Below are 13,004 nucleotides of genomic sequence, written 5' to 3'. Positions count from 1 at the left end.
TGCATCTTCACCAACACGGGCACCAGCTGCAGGCTGCAGACCCAGGCCGGAGGCTGGGGGTCTTCCCTCCTCTTGGTCCTGGCCTCACCCTGCACCTGGCAGTATGTGTGTCCCTCTGTGACGAGTGCTTGTCGGGCTTCCTTGTCCATTGCATTAACTCGTGTCAGGCTCCAGGAGCTACAGTCCCCGCTCCCAGGCCTTTTAAGGCCTGGCTGTGGCGTCCACCTCAGGCTAATGCTGGTCCCTGGGTAAGAGCACTCTCTGATGGGCCATCGAACCATGACCACACTACAGCAAATGGTCCCTCCATCACAATCGCTTTCACATCTCCTCCCAGGAGTGCCTTCTGCTTCCTGCCAGGACCCTGACTGCGAGAGCCCGATTTTGACTAGCCTTCTACCTTGAAAGCTGTCACATTGGGATGGGGGCCAGCAAGGGTCCCACCAGGATAGAGGCTGCATGTCTTTCAAGAGTGTCTGTTTTGTTCAATGGCAAATGATAAGTTCATATTGTAGCAGATGCTGGTCTCCAGGACAGCGCCTGTGCCCTCTGTCCTCGCTGGCAGAAACCCACCTTGGTGCAGGTTCCACTCTCTACGTGGTGAGGGGTAAACTGGTTCATGCAAGCTAATCTTGGTAATTCCATTCTTCTTTCCCATGATTGGTTCAAAACAAGCTCAAGCCAATGAATCCTGCTGTTGGGACACATTTCCTCACTCTTAAAAAGGGACATAAAGAGGAAAAGCCCCTCGTTTCCTGCTGGATGTTGTGTCTGGATTTGATGTCTGGTGCTTTGCAGTCTTTTTGTATCCATGACAGGAGGTAGCCTGAGGAACATCCTCACACTGGGGGAGGTGGCGTGGAAAGATGGGGAAAGTGTGGGTCCCTGATGGCACCACTGGGCCATTAGCCAGTCCTGCCACAGCCCTAACTTGGAATTTCTTGTTATGAGAGATAATAAATATCCTTCGTGAGTTGGATTTTCTGTTGTTAGTGCCTGACAGTGTCTTAACTTTGAACCTATGGAAACAAACCAGTTAAGACTCTCTACGAAAGTAGCAGAAAGTCCAACTCACCCTGTGAATCAGTTGCTTATTTCTGTGTAATAAACCACCACAAACTGGGGATCTTAAACAACAACGAGTTGTCATTTCTGAAGACTCTGTGATTGGCAGGACAGTTCTTCTGTTCCACCTGGCGTTGGCTGGGGTTGTTCGTGCATCTGAATTCTTTGGGGGCTCGGCTGGGCCTGGAAGTTTCAGATGGCTTCAGTCACATGTCTCGGGTCTCAGCTGGGCGGGTGGAGAGCTGGGAGCAGGCTGGCCCCTCTCTCTCCACACAGTCTCCCATCATTTAGTGGCCTAGACTCAGCTGCTTTACGTGGCGACTGGATCCCAAGAAGGTCAAAGTGGACACCGTATAGCCCTAAAAGCCTGGGCTGGGAAGTCCCGGAACATCGCTCTGCCACCCTCTACTGGGGAGAGCAAGTTCCCAGGCCAGCCCAGGTTCAAGAGGAGGGGGCAGAACAGACTTCACTTCTTGGCGGAGGGACCCTTGTACATAAAGGGTGGGAGGACCTGTGAGCGGCCATCTCTGGAAATAACCTACCGTAGGCAGATTTCAACAACAAGGCCTGTGCCAGCAGTATCTCAGCAAGTTCAGACAGAAATGGCTGTGGAAACTCCAGGGTCTCCTCGTTTCTTAGAGTCTTCCCTCTGATTGGGTCAGGAAGGCCTGTGCCCAGTCCCGGCCAGTCAGTCGCTTGAATGCTGGAAGGCCATCAGACGACTGGCTTAGCTCCGGGGTAAGTGCGAGTCCCTGACTAGCCCCCTCCCCCGCGAAGCAGCCGATCTTAATCAGCATCAGGGCCTCAGGCCCTACCCCTGACCCACTAACAGTGTGGCTGCTTCACCGCGGTACACTGGTGTGATGGATGAGGGGGTGGCAGCAGGGAGGAGGCAAACGCCAAGACTGAAACTGTGGGCGTGCAGCTGGATGTTCAGGCTGGACCCACACCCACAGCCGCGCACAGACTCACCAAGACCTGCCCTCCGTTCCTCCCCTCTGCCTTGGAGGGGATGAGGACGGAAACCAGGAATCTTGGATTCTTTGACTCCTAATGAAAAGGACTTTGGGAAATATGGGGGGGGGGGGGCACAAAAAAGTGGGGCCTTCCTATAAAGACAGTTCAAAACAGTTGTTGTCACTGAGGCCTCAAATGGCAGACCTGAAGCCAACACTGATTACTGAAAATAGGGAGGGGGAAGTGTGAGTTAATAACATGCTTCCTTTCCAGGCGAGAGAGAAAGCAAACACATACCACAGGGGTCTTGGCCTCCCCAGGTGAGCAGCCTCGCTCCTCCAAGCTGCTGGAACATTCTGTACACACCTCTTCTGGCTCACTGTTTCCACAGGTCCAGAATTATGTCAGTGCCGTCTTCTCGTGCATTCGTCCTAGAATTCTTCAGTGGCAGAAACTCTCCTGTGCCTCCCGTGGGCAACCGTCACCTCCCTCATCCCTTTTGTCTGGCATCTTCTACCTCACCTGTTGTTTGCCTTGCAGAATCCTGCCCATCCTTTGTAGTCACACCTGTGGTCATCTTCCCCCGCATCTTCCTCCATCCCTCTCAGTTATCATTAGTCACTCCCTCCCCGGCACTCTTAATGGCACCACTTAGTACGGCTTAGTTACTTGTCCAAAACAGTATTTCTAAGCCCTGGTCGTCAATCAAAATCACCTCTGGAGACTTCTTTGGAAACTGGTGACTCCCCAGGCCCCCTCCCTCCAGCGCAGACATCTGGATTCAGTTGGTCAGGTGTGGGGTCCCAGCGTCAGCATGGTTTAAAAGCTCCCAGAGGTGGCAAGTTTAAGACCAGCTAGTCTAACGTCGGTGCCCCTTCTGGAGTGTGAGCTGTGGAGGACGACCTCAATTATTGATCGCTTTTTACTCCCCAGGGCATAGCACGGGCCCTTGTGGCTGAGAGGTGCTCGGTGAATGGTGAACGAATTGCGTGTGCCGAAACTGCTCTTTCAACCACTGAGCTTTACTGGAGTCGAATAAAGGGAGGGGTAAAGTTTACGCACGTGGGGAGAGAAAAAGTGTGTAGTCAGAGCAGTGGATCCCGAGTGGATGCCTGTGACCCTGAGGAATGCCGTGGGGTGTGACAGAGCCATCTTACTCCACCTCGCTCTGCCGGTCCATTTCTCCTGGAATGTGGTGATGAAACGTTGGCTCCCCACCCCTGGGAGGACCTTGTGGGACGGTGACGCTGAGTTCCTTTTGAAAGTCTAGTTTAACTTGGTCACTACACTGGTATCAAAAAGTGGAATGTTACATCTTGTTATCATTCTTAATCCAGAACGTGTGAATCGTATGAGTTTTTGCCAATCTCAAAGAATTAGCAAGATTTAGTCTTCCAGACGATGTTGGTGTGAGCCCAACCGTGACACTTCCACCATGCCCGGGACTCCTGGTCACGCATGGGTTCCCTTGGCAGGTCTCTATTTGCCATTTTAATAGCCATCCTCAGAGGCCATGCCTTCTTCGAGACTTTCGTCTCCTCTGTCATGCTGAGCCCTGTTCCCTGGAAGGTTCTTCCCTCAGGAGTGCAGACGGTCAGGAGCGAGTCCCAGAATGATGGCAATCACTGCGCTCACACAGAGGGGCCCCATTCCCCCTCCCAGTGGGGACCATGCTTGTCCCAAAGGAGCCTGATAGGGGCACGTTCTCCTTCTCAGCTCCTCGTTTTCTCTGAGTTATTTTTCGGTGAGAATACATGAAAGGAAAATATGCTAAGAGTTCTTTTCTCTTTCCTCATTTATTTTTTACACTTCTGTCCCCTTTGTCTTTTTTTTTCTTCTTCTTTTTTTTCTCTAAAGAGATTGATTACTTTAATTCCAGTTATCTTTCAGGAAAAAAAAGCTAAGTTCTGTGGCGCTTAAAATTACCGATAAAGTCATGAAAGGAATTTGTTGTTCTCATTTATTTGAACGGAAACTTTAAAATATTGTTCCTCTCCAACACAGTAAAGAAAACCGTAGGGTGTCTGAAGGAGGGGTTGAGCAGTAACGAGAAATGCAGTGTTATTCGAGGTAACTTGTGCCTCTGTTCCACGAAGTCCCTGTGACATCACAGAACGTCATGTTACTGCGTGTTCTGTTTGTGGACGCGTCTTAGAAAAATGCTTTCTCTTGTCCCTTTGTTTTTGTAAACAGGAAGATAAAATGGTTTCCCTTAAAGTATCATCTATTGGGGCTGCCCTGTGGCAGAGTTGTTAAGTTCGGCGCACTCTGCTTTGGCGGCCCAGGTTCGCAGGTTTGGATCCCAGGCTCAGACCTATGCTAGTCATCAGCCATGCTGTGGCAGTGACCCACATATAAAGAAAAAAGAGGAAGATGGACACAGATGTTAGCTCAGGGCTAATCTTCCTCAGCAAAATATATATATATATATATACATATAAAATTTATATATCATAATTTACAAGAATATTTTATCAGTTTTAACTAGCAATGATTTAATTCTAATCAAAGAGCCAAAAAATTTAATGTTTTTGAAAACACTGTGCTAAGTGAAATAAGTCAGACACAAAAGGACAGATACCGTGTAATTCCATTGATACGAGGGACCTGGAAGTGTCCCAGTCATAGAGGCAGATAGAAAGGTAGTTACCCAGATGTGGGGCGTGGGGTGTAGTTAGTGTTAGTGGGTGCAGGGGTTCAGTTTGGGCAGATGGAGAGAGTTCGCCCGCAGTCCTGGGAGATGCTGCTAGGCAGGGCTGGGGTGGAGAAGGCCCCAGGATGAAGGAGCGAGGGGGCTTGGGTGCTGGCCCATCATGGGAGAGGCCCACCCCGGGTCCAGCTTCCTCATACACCAAACAGCGAAGCTGGGCCAGTGCCAGTGCTTCTGAAGGTCAGAGACACGAAGTGTGCCACGTGGTTGGCTCCCCAGCTTAGGGGAGGTGGTCAGGTGCATCAAGGACCAGAAAGGACGTGCTAAATGTCATCATTTGTATAATTTGACACACACTAGATGCTCAGCGAGTGTTCACTCTCTTTGCTCTCTACCTGTCCCCTCCAGCGGATTCTTGTTCTCCTGCTCACTGTGTCCAGTACGGGGACCCTACGTGACCCTCCTCCCCTGTGAGGCTCCAGAGGTTTCTGTAGCAGAGGTTTCTGTAACTCGGAGCCCTGCCCTGCCCTGCCTCACAGCCTTAACACATGCCCCGTTTACCACCACTGTCGCACTGGGTCACTCCTCCTGTGACTTTATGCTGTCGCTTCACCTGGCTGACTGGGCATGCCCTCCTCAGAGTGTCTACCACGGTGGACCTCACTGCGGACTTGCGTGGAAGAAGCTCAGGCGTGTGCATCTTTGGAAGGCTGACCCCTGGCCACGAGCCACTGCCCTGAACAAAACCAAGACACCTCTGGTCAGCGAATCCTAACAAGGTCCCAGAAGGCAGCGAGGCTCAGGGCTGTCCGGGAGTGTCCTCGACCCTCGGCTCAGCTCCCAAACAGACCATCTGAGGCGGCTGCGTTAGACCAGTCTTCGGTGGGGATGCCGTTGGCATGGATCGGAAGCAGCATTCCAATTGGGAGTGGAAGAAAGGCAAAGAGTGGTTGCTTTTCTTCTGTGGACTCCTGCAGAGGTGCGTCAACAGTGACACCGCAACGTCCCCTCGGCTCCCAAACCTTTTCTGCAGAGGTGACCAGCTCCAGCTCTTTCCTTCTTCCTCCTTTCTTGCTCCCATGTTTCTGAATAATGTGCTTATAATGTAATTCTTACAATTTTAGACATCATCAATCGACGACTTAGTGGAGAAGATGAAGTATTCACCTTTTTTCGACTCCTACACACGCCTCCCTCACCGCTACGATCCCCACAGAGTTAGCACGAGTCTTCGTTGACAGTATCCATGTATTAGCACTATCATCTTATTAGGATCGAGTACTGGTGCACGCGCTCCATGCCACCTCTGGGCTGTGCTGTGTGTTTTGACACATTTCCTTTCTCGGACAACTTTGTTTCTTGAAAGTAACCGTTGGGTCCTTTTTAATTTTCTTGGTTTTCTATATATTCACCACCAATTCACAGCCAGCTCCAACAAAGCTGTAAGCTCCTCTCATTGGGAGCAAACCCATCAGTGTTTGTTGGCTCCATTTTTTCCCTGGAGACGCCCCTCCTGTAACTGTCTGATGTCCTGCCCCATCCCGCATCAGTGACTTTCTGAGCTTGTTGTCTGTGCTTGTCCTCGGGCTTCACTTCACCAGCGTCTAGGGCATCACTTCCACCTCGCTCATGATCCGTTATTTCCTGGATCCCGAGATGCCTCCTTTCTTGACCGATTTCTTTATTTGGGTGGAACACATTCTCCAGTAGCTTCCTGGGAGGAGGTACATGGAATGTAAATGTTTAAAAAAACGCCTTTTTTCTGACGTTCTACTGGAGGGATAATTTGGCTGGGTCCATAGTCATAGGTAGGAAATACTTGTCTTAGAAATGTTAAAGGTAGAAGATGGTGGTGACGTGGTTTTCAATCTTTCCACATCGCAGCATTAAAGCAGAGCAATTAGACACCAAACCAAAGCCCACAAGCCACATTTACACCAAACTGGCTGATAAGGTGTCCCCGCGAACCCCAGAGTACAAGGGTATATGAGCAGGTGTTACCAAGAGATGCGCTCGTGGTCCCCCATCGGTATTGGCATTTTGCGACCAGCACGTGGAAAATTCTTAAAATGATTTCTTACTCAGGGAATCTCATTTTAACTAAAAAACCTCATTACAAATAGCAAGTGTATTTGTTTAAACCAGTGACATTCCACTATAAATTATTTTCTAAAAACTGTCTCCCATTTTTTAATCTAAACTATAAATGGAGAGAAGTTTACCAATTTGGGGTAGAAATGATGGATGTCTGGGCTAACATGGCAGGCGGTGCTAAGGTCACGGTGCTCCTGCTGGTGAGACATCGCTTACGAAAAGCCTGAAGAGTCTGTGCTGGGGTGTTTTTTGCCATCTTGCTCGGAAACCTTCAGAAAATGAGCCATCGTGCAAACGTCTCCAGCCAGGCCTCTAGCATCCCCAGCAAACCCTGTTGCAGTCTGGGAACCTGGACGTGACTTCAGACTCTGAAGATAAAAATAAATTCTTTTTGCCCCTGACTGGTAAAATTAGAAACTTAATTAAAATGTCATCAAGTGCAGCCACAAATTCCACATACCCAATTTGAATGTTATTAATAATAAGAACTTAGCACTTGCATTAGTTTCCGTCTTCAAAGCCCTTTACAAACACCAATTTTTTTCCACCTCTTCGGGGGAACGTTTGCTAAGCAGGAAAGTTAAAACCATGGAGGAGGAACGTTCAGGTTGTCTGAGATTGTGGTGAGGACACTGTGTTACCTGCTAGGGCACACGCAGTCTCTGGGGCACCCTTACCAGAGATCCCGTCTTCTACTATTTCAAATGTGACAGGAGATTTGGGGTCTGCTCTCGAGTCGGCAGGGGTGCTGAACAAGCTTCTTTGCCACCTGTTTAGGCTCTGATTTCCCACTGTTCAGAATTCCATGTAAATTAAGAATGGAAAAATAAAAAAACTTAACTTCTTGTTGTTTTTATTCTCGAGGATTCAGAAACTACACGACGACAGACAAGAGCCAGATGAAGCTTCGAACCGCTGGTCCGCGATGGAGAGAGCTCAGCCCCTCTGAGGTTTCCTGAACTCACAGTGACAGAAGTGGAGTGTCTCTCTCTACCCTCTTCCTCCTGGTTTCCCACCGCCCTCTCTCCCCATCCCCACCCCAATCCACGTGTCAATGCCTGTGCCCAAGGCGCCCTGGAGAGCTGGGGCATGGGGTGAAAGGGCCGCACTCAACGTCGTCCGCAATGTCTGGAGGGACAGGAGGCTCCCTTTGTTTGTCCTGATATCTGCTGCACAGGAATCGATCGGCCCAGACGTCCTAATGACAGGTGGGGGGACACTAAGAGCTCTGCACTCTCTGCTCCAGCGGGGCGCTAAGTGGCTGCTTAGGGCCTATTTTTAAACCCTGTTATTTGTTACAATGCTATTATGGAATAATTTTACTTTTGTGAATTTTACTATAAAGAATCTGATCTGTTACCCAATTTATGGTCACTATGTTAACAATTAAATATTAATTAGATCTGATTGTTTTTTATTGAATGAAACCTAAACTGGTTTTTGGTTGGAAACCAGATGGAGATCTGGTTTTCACAGCTTCTCGTAATCAGCCTGATCCCGGCCTTTCACTAGATTTTCTCCATTTCTCCGACATTGCTCTTTCATCCCCTGGAACATTCCTCTTCCTCCTGTGTGCTGGGCAGGCCTCGTTTGGCCTTTAAGCTCATGCTGGAGTGCTCCCCTCCATTAGGTATTGGCTGCTTTCTCTGGTATTTCTGGGAGAAGAATCCTAAGATGGATCCCAAGACTCCCACCACCCCCAATCCCGTGCTGTACTCTGGATAATCCTTCCACTCCGGTGGGAAAGAATTTGGCAGATGTAATTAAGGTCCCTTATCAGTTGGCTTTGAGTTAGTCAAAAGGAGACTTTCCTGGGCCTGGATGAAACACAAGAGAAGCCAGAGAGATTCAAAGCAGCAGAGGTGTGGTCCTGTGGCCTTGAAGGAGCAAACGTCCATGTTGTGCGGAGGGCCACAGGGCAGGCGGCCCCAACAACTGAGAACAGCAAGACACAGGGACCTCAGTCCCTCAGCTGCAAGGAACTGAATTCTGGCAACAACCAGTGAGCTCAGAAGGCAGCCTGGAACCTCAGATGGGAACACAGCCCCAGCCAGCCACTTGATGTCGGCCTCATAAGACCCTCAGCGGAGGACGCCCCTGCGACGCTTCCTGACCCTGGAAACTGTGAGATAACAAGTCTGTGTTGTTTCTAGCACCTGAGTTTGTGGTTGTGTGTTATGCTCAGTCAGAACCATTGGGTTGCATGCCCCTCTCGTGCTGCTTCTGGGAGTTCCTTCAGTGAAGGACGTCGCTGCCCTCTTCGCAGCAGTGGCACCTGCACACATTTGGGCCGCAACGAAGGACCTGCTGGCAGGGTCTCCTGGTGTCTTCCACACCCCCTGCTCCTTCTGTCTGTCGCGCTTCCCCCTACCTTCCCAGGCTCGGCTCAGAGGCTCCTTAGAGAGCCCGCTGAGGGCACGTTGGCCGGTTTAGGGCCATGTGGCATTTATAGTGAGCACCGCCTGCTTCCTACCAGCCCTCCTTTCCCTCTTGGAGCATCTCACTGTGCGGGGTCCTGGGTGAAGGAGAGCTCCCAGCACTCTGTGGGGGAAGAGGTTGCTCTTTACTTCTCTCCCTCCACGGCCTGGTGTGGGCAGGCACAAGCTACAGCGGACGGAGCTTAATGGGGTCCCCCCATAGGTGATGACGGAGAGGGAACTTCTTCTCTGCTCTCTGGTACCCCTCTGGGTGGTGTTCGACCGTCACTCCTGACTTCTGTCCTTGAACAAGCGACCCAAAGGCAAAGGGAGTGTGTGCAGATGGGACTCCACAGCAGAAGCGCCCAGCCCAGGCTGCCAGTGGGGTGCCCACCCACGGTCCTGCTCCCAGCCTGCATGGTAATTTTCTGAGCCTGTTTTCCAAGCCTGGCCTTAAAGCCTCCTCCAGTTCTGTGATCCCTGTGTCCTTCCAGGGAACTCCCTTTTTCCAGTAAGATAGTGCGATTCCCACCAAGAGCCTGGTGGAGTCACCCTCCCAGTTCTGCTGGCCGTCACTGAGTGTCTCTCGGTGAAACATCTACAGCTTTCAGAGGGTGAACAGTGAATCCGGAGCTGGACTGTTGGGTTCCAACCCTGGGTCTGTTACTCACTAACTTCGAGAGCTTGGAAGGCTGCACACGTTCTCTGGGACTGGTCTGTCACGTGGGGGATGATGACAATCCCTGCCTGATGGATTATCACAGCATTCACAAATTAACTTAGGTACAGCTCCTGAAGCTGTGCCAGTGTGTTTGCTATTATTTCATCCTATGCTGCTTGACTGTGGACAACGTTATTTCATATATTATTTGGGCTTTCCAAACTGAGTGGTAAGGTCCCTCACATAAGAGGCTCTTCTTCGTTTCTGTTCCCCTCAGAGCACCAAACACAGAGGGAACGCGTGCCGTGGTGGGGACCTGTGACCACAGGTACTTCCCCAACCGCAAGATCGCACCTGCCCATGGACCACGAAGCCTTACCAGGGTGGCCTTGGACAATGCTGCCCACGTGACAGTGCTCTCTGCACTCATACCTTCTTTCAGAGACGGCTCTGGATTCTGACCATTCCCACCTGCACGTGTGTTTATTCATCCAGCAGGGAGTTGACTGAAGCCGAGTCATCCCACCCCACCTCCTTCCCACCCCACTGGTCCTCTCCACACACAGGTCATCTCTCAAAGCCGCCGGGCGATAGTTTCCACTCCTCCTCACAACACAGGGTGGCTTGGACTCGGTCTTATAACTTTCCCATTTGACCTTGAGAAGGTGGGACTTAATCTAATAAGATTACATTTAGGGGCAACGCTTGCCAGTTAAGATAGCAGGAGAGAAATTCAAAATATTTAACAACCAGAATGGCATCAGCAAGGACAGCAGCTATAATCACCCCATCAGATGGGCCAGGGTGTACAGAGTGTCAGCTCTGAATAGAGTACTTGCAGCCAGAACAGAACAAGCAAATTAAGGGATTGTAAATGACTAAATCTGATCTTAAGGTAATAAATAAATAAAATGGTGAAATGGGTACTTTGAAAAACAAAAGATTGGCGACATGACCAAAGAACGGAATGGAATGCGATGGCATGGGGTGGGATGGGGTGGGAGGGAAGAGGAGAGGAAAGGAGGGAGGGACAGGGGAGGGGAGGGGTCATCCACAGCCAGCATGCAACTGAGGCTGCATGAAATGGGTTATAATTCTGATGTCTTTTCCTGTCATCCAACTTATTTGGGATACAAACAAATACCAATGCATTATTAACAAAGTGGAAGCCCACATAAAGCACAGATGGCTAGATATGTTAAGAACTACATGCATTAATCATGAACCATTTCTAATCTTCTGGTGCTTGCTCACATGATGACAGTACAAGTTTTTCTGTTTTCTGGTGAGTTTACTGACAAATTTACTGTAACTGAAGTGAAGCTTCAGTGAGGATTTCTGAGACGGAACTCTTAAATTCAAACCAATTTAATAAAATACATAGAACGAATGAGGATGCTTTTATTTTAGGGTTATGTTAAGTGTCCCAATAAGCTTCTTTTTGTAAGGGACCAATTTAATAAATAAGTACAAAAATTATGCAATGATACAAAAAAGGAACTAATGATAGCTCTACTTGAATGGAATTCTACCTTGATAAAGCTGTGAAATGATCAGAAAGATGAAGCCTATAGAGCATACTGAATAAAGATGATAAGCAGATGGATCATAAACCAAAGAAATAAATTCGAGTATCTAAATTTGATGAACTTTATAAAGATGCTGAGAAGCTATTGAAAAAACTGTAAAATTTCGACTTCTTATCTTATAAAGTCTAAAGCAATGATTGACCAGGAGTTGTTAAATAGCAACATTAATTTGTATGTGCATTCATCCATTCTCACATCTACTCACTCAACCACTATGTACGTAGCACCTGTAAGCTCCCGGCGCCGTGCCGCGGTCTGGGGCTGGCGTGAGGTCAGGAGACCTGGTGCTCATCAAGCCTGCAGTCCACTCGGGGAGGTAAACCACAATCACCTAATCTTCAAAACTAACGTACGCAAAAGCCTGGGTTAAAGACTTGAAAGGAAGGCGACAGAGTCCCCATGTCAACCCAGCCCCGTGTCACCCTGAGGACAGTGACATGCGAGCCGAGATCCTAAAGAGTAATGCAGTTAATTACAGCTTAATCAGGTAAAAAGGAGGGAGAGCGGATTTATGAATCACTCATATTTCATAAGGAAAAATGATGTGGAAAAAAGTAGAAATAGACATACAAATGCGTTTGTTGTAGATGTGAACTATGGGGCTCTTCTTGATTAATAAAACAAAATGACAAATATTTCACAGATATCTTGTGGCAGACTCGGAGTAAAGGAGAAGTAGTAGATTTGTGTAAATTGTCTAATAGCGTTAGACGATGAAACTAATGATGAAACTAACTACGAAGCTCACTTGAGGCTAAGTTGCTTCAAAAGGAACAAGAAAAAGGAGACCTTTTCAAATTTCCTTTTTCTCTCTTTTATTTATAAATACCTGAAATTTCTGGGAAGTTATTGCTTTTTCAAAAAATATCTCTTCCAATGTTAATGACAGTTAAAATTTTTTAAAAAAAATCTTTATTATACAAAATTTTAAACATATATGAAATTAGAGAAAAAACATACCCATCAGCCAGCTTCAGTAATTATCAATTCATGTTCAGTCTTCTTCGGTTCATGCCTGCACCCACCCCACCGTGGTACAGATTATTCTTAAGAAATTTCAAGCATAGAGGTAATCTTGCTTCTTCCTTTTCAGTGTGGATACCTTTCCTTTCTTTTTTGGGTGGGGGCTAATTGCTAGAACCTCTGCTACATGTTGAACAGAAGTGGTGAGAGTGGACACCTTCATCTGTTCCTGATCTTAGAGGGAGAGCATTCAGACTTTTACCAGCAGGTACAGCCGTGAGTTTTCACAGACACCTTTATCAGGTTGAAGACGTTCCATTTTATCCCTAGTTTGCTGAGTGGTTTTTTTTTTTTTTCATGAAAATGTGTTGGATTTTGTCAAATAGTTTTTCTGTGTCTATTGAGATGACTGTAGGGTTTTGTCTTTTATTCTACTAAAGTGATGTATTCCACTGATTGATTTTTGCATGTTCAACCATCCTTGCCTTCTGGGGGTAAATCTCACTTGGTCATGGTGTCTAATCCTTTGTATATGTTGCTGAATTTGGTTTGCTAGTATTTTGTTGAGGTTTCTTGCATTTATATTCTTGAAGGTCATTAGTCTGTAG

The sequence above is a fragment of the Equus caballus genome, chromosome 17, assembly GCF_041296265.1.
Source record: "Equus caballus isolate H_3958 breed thoroughbred chromosome 17, TB-T2T, whole genome shotgun sequence".
Classification (NCBI taxonomy): Eukaryota; Metazoa; Chordata; class Mammalia; order Perissodactyla; family Equidae; genus Equus; species Equus caballus.
The sequence above is the reverse complement of the archived record's forward strand: the minus strand, read 5'-3'. Positions refer to the sequence as shown.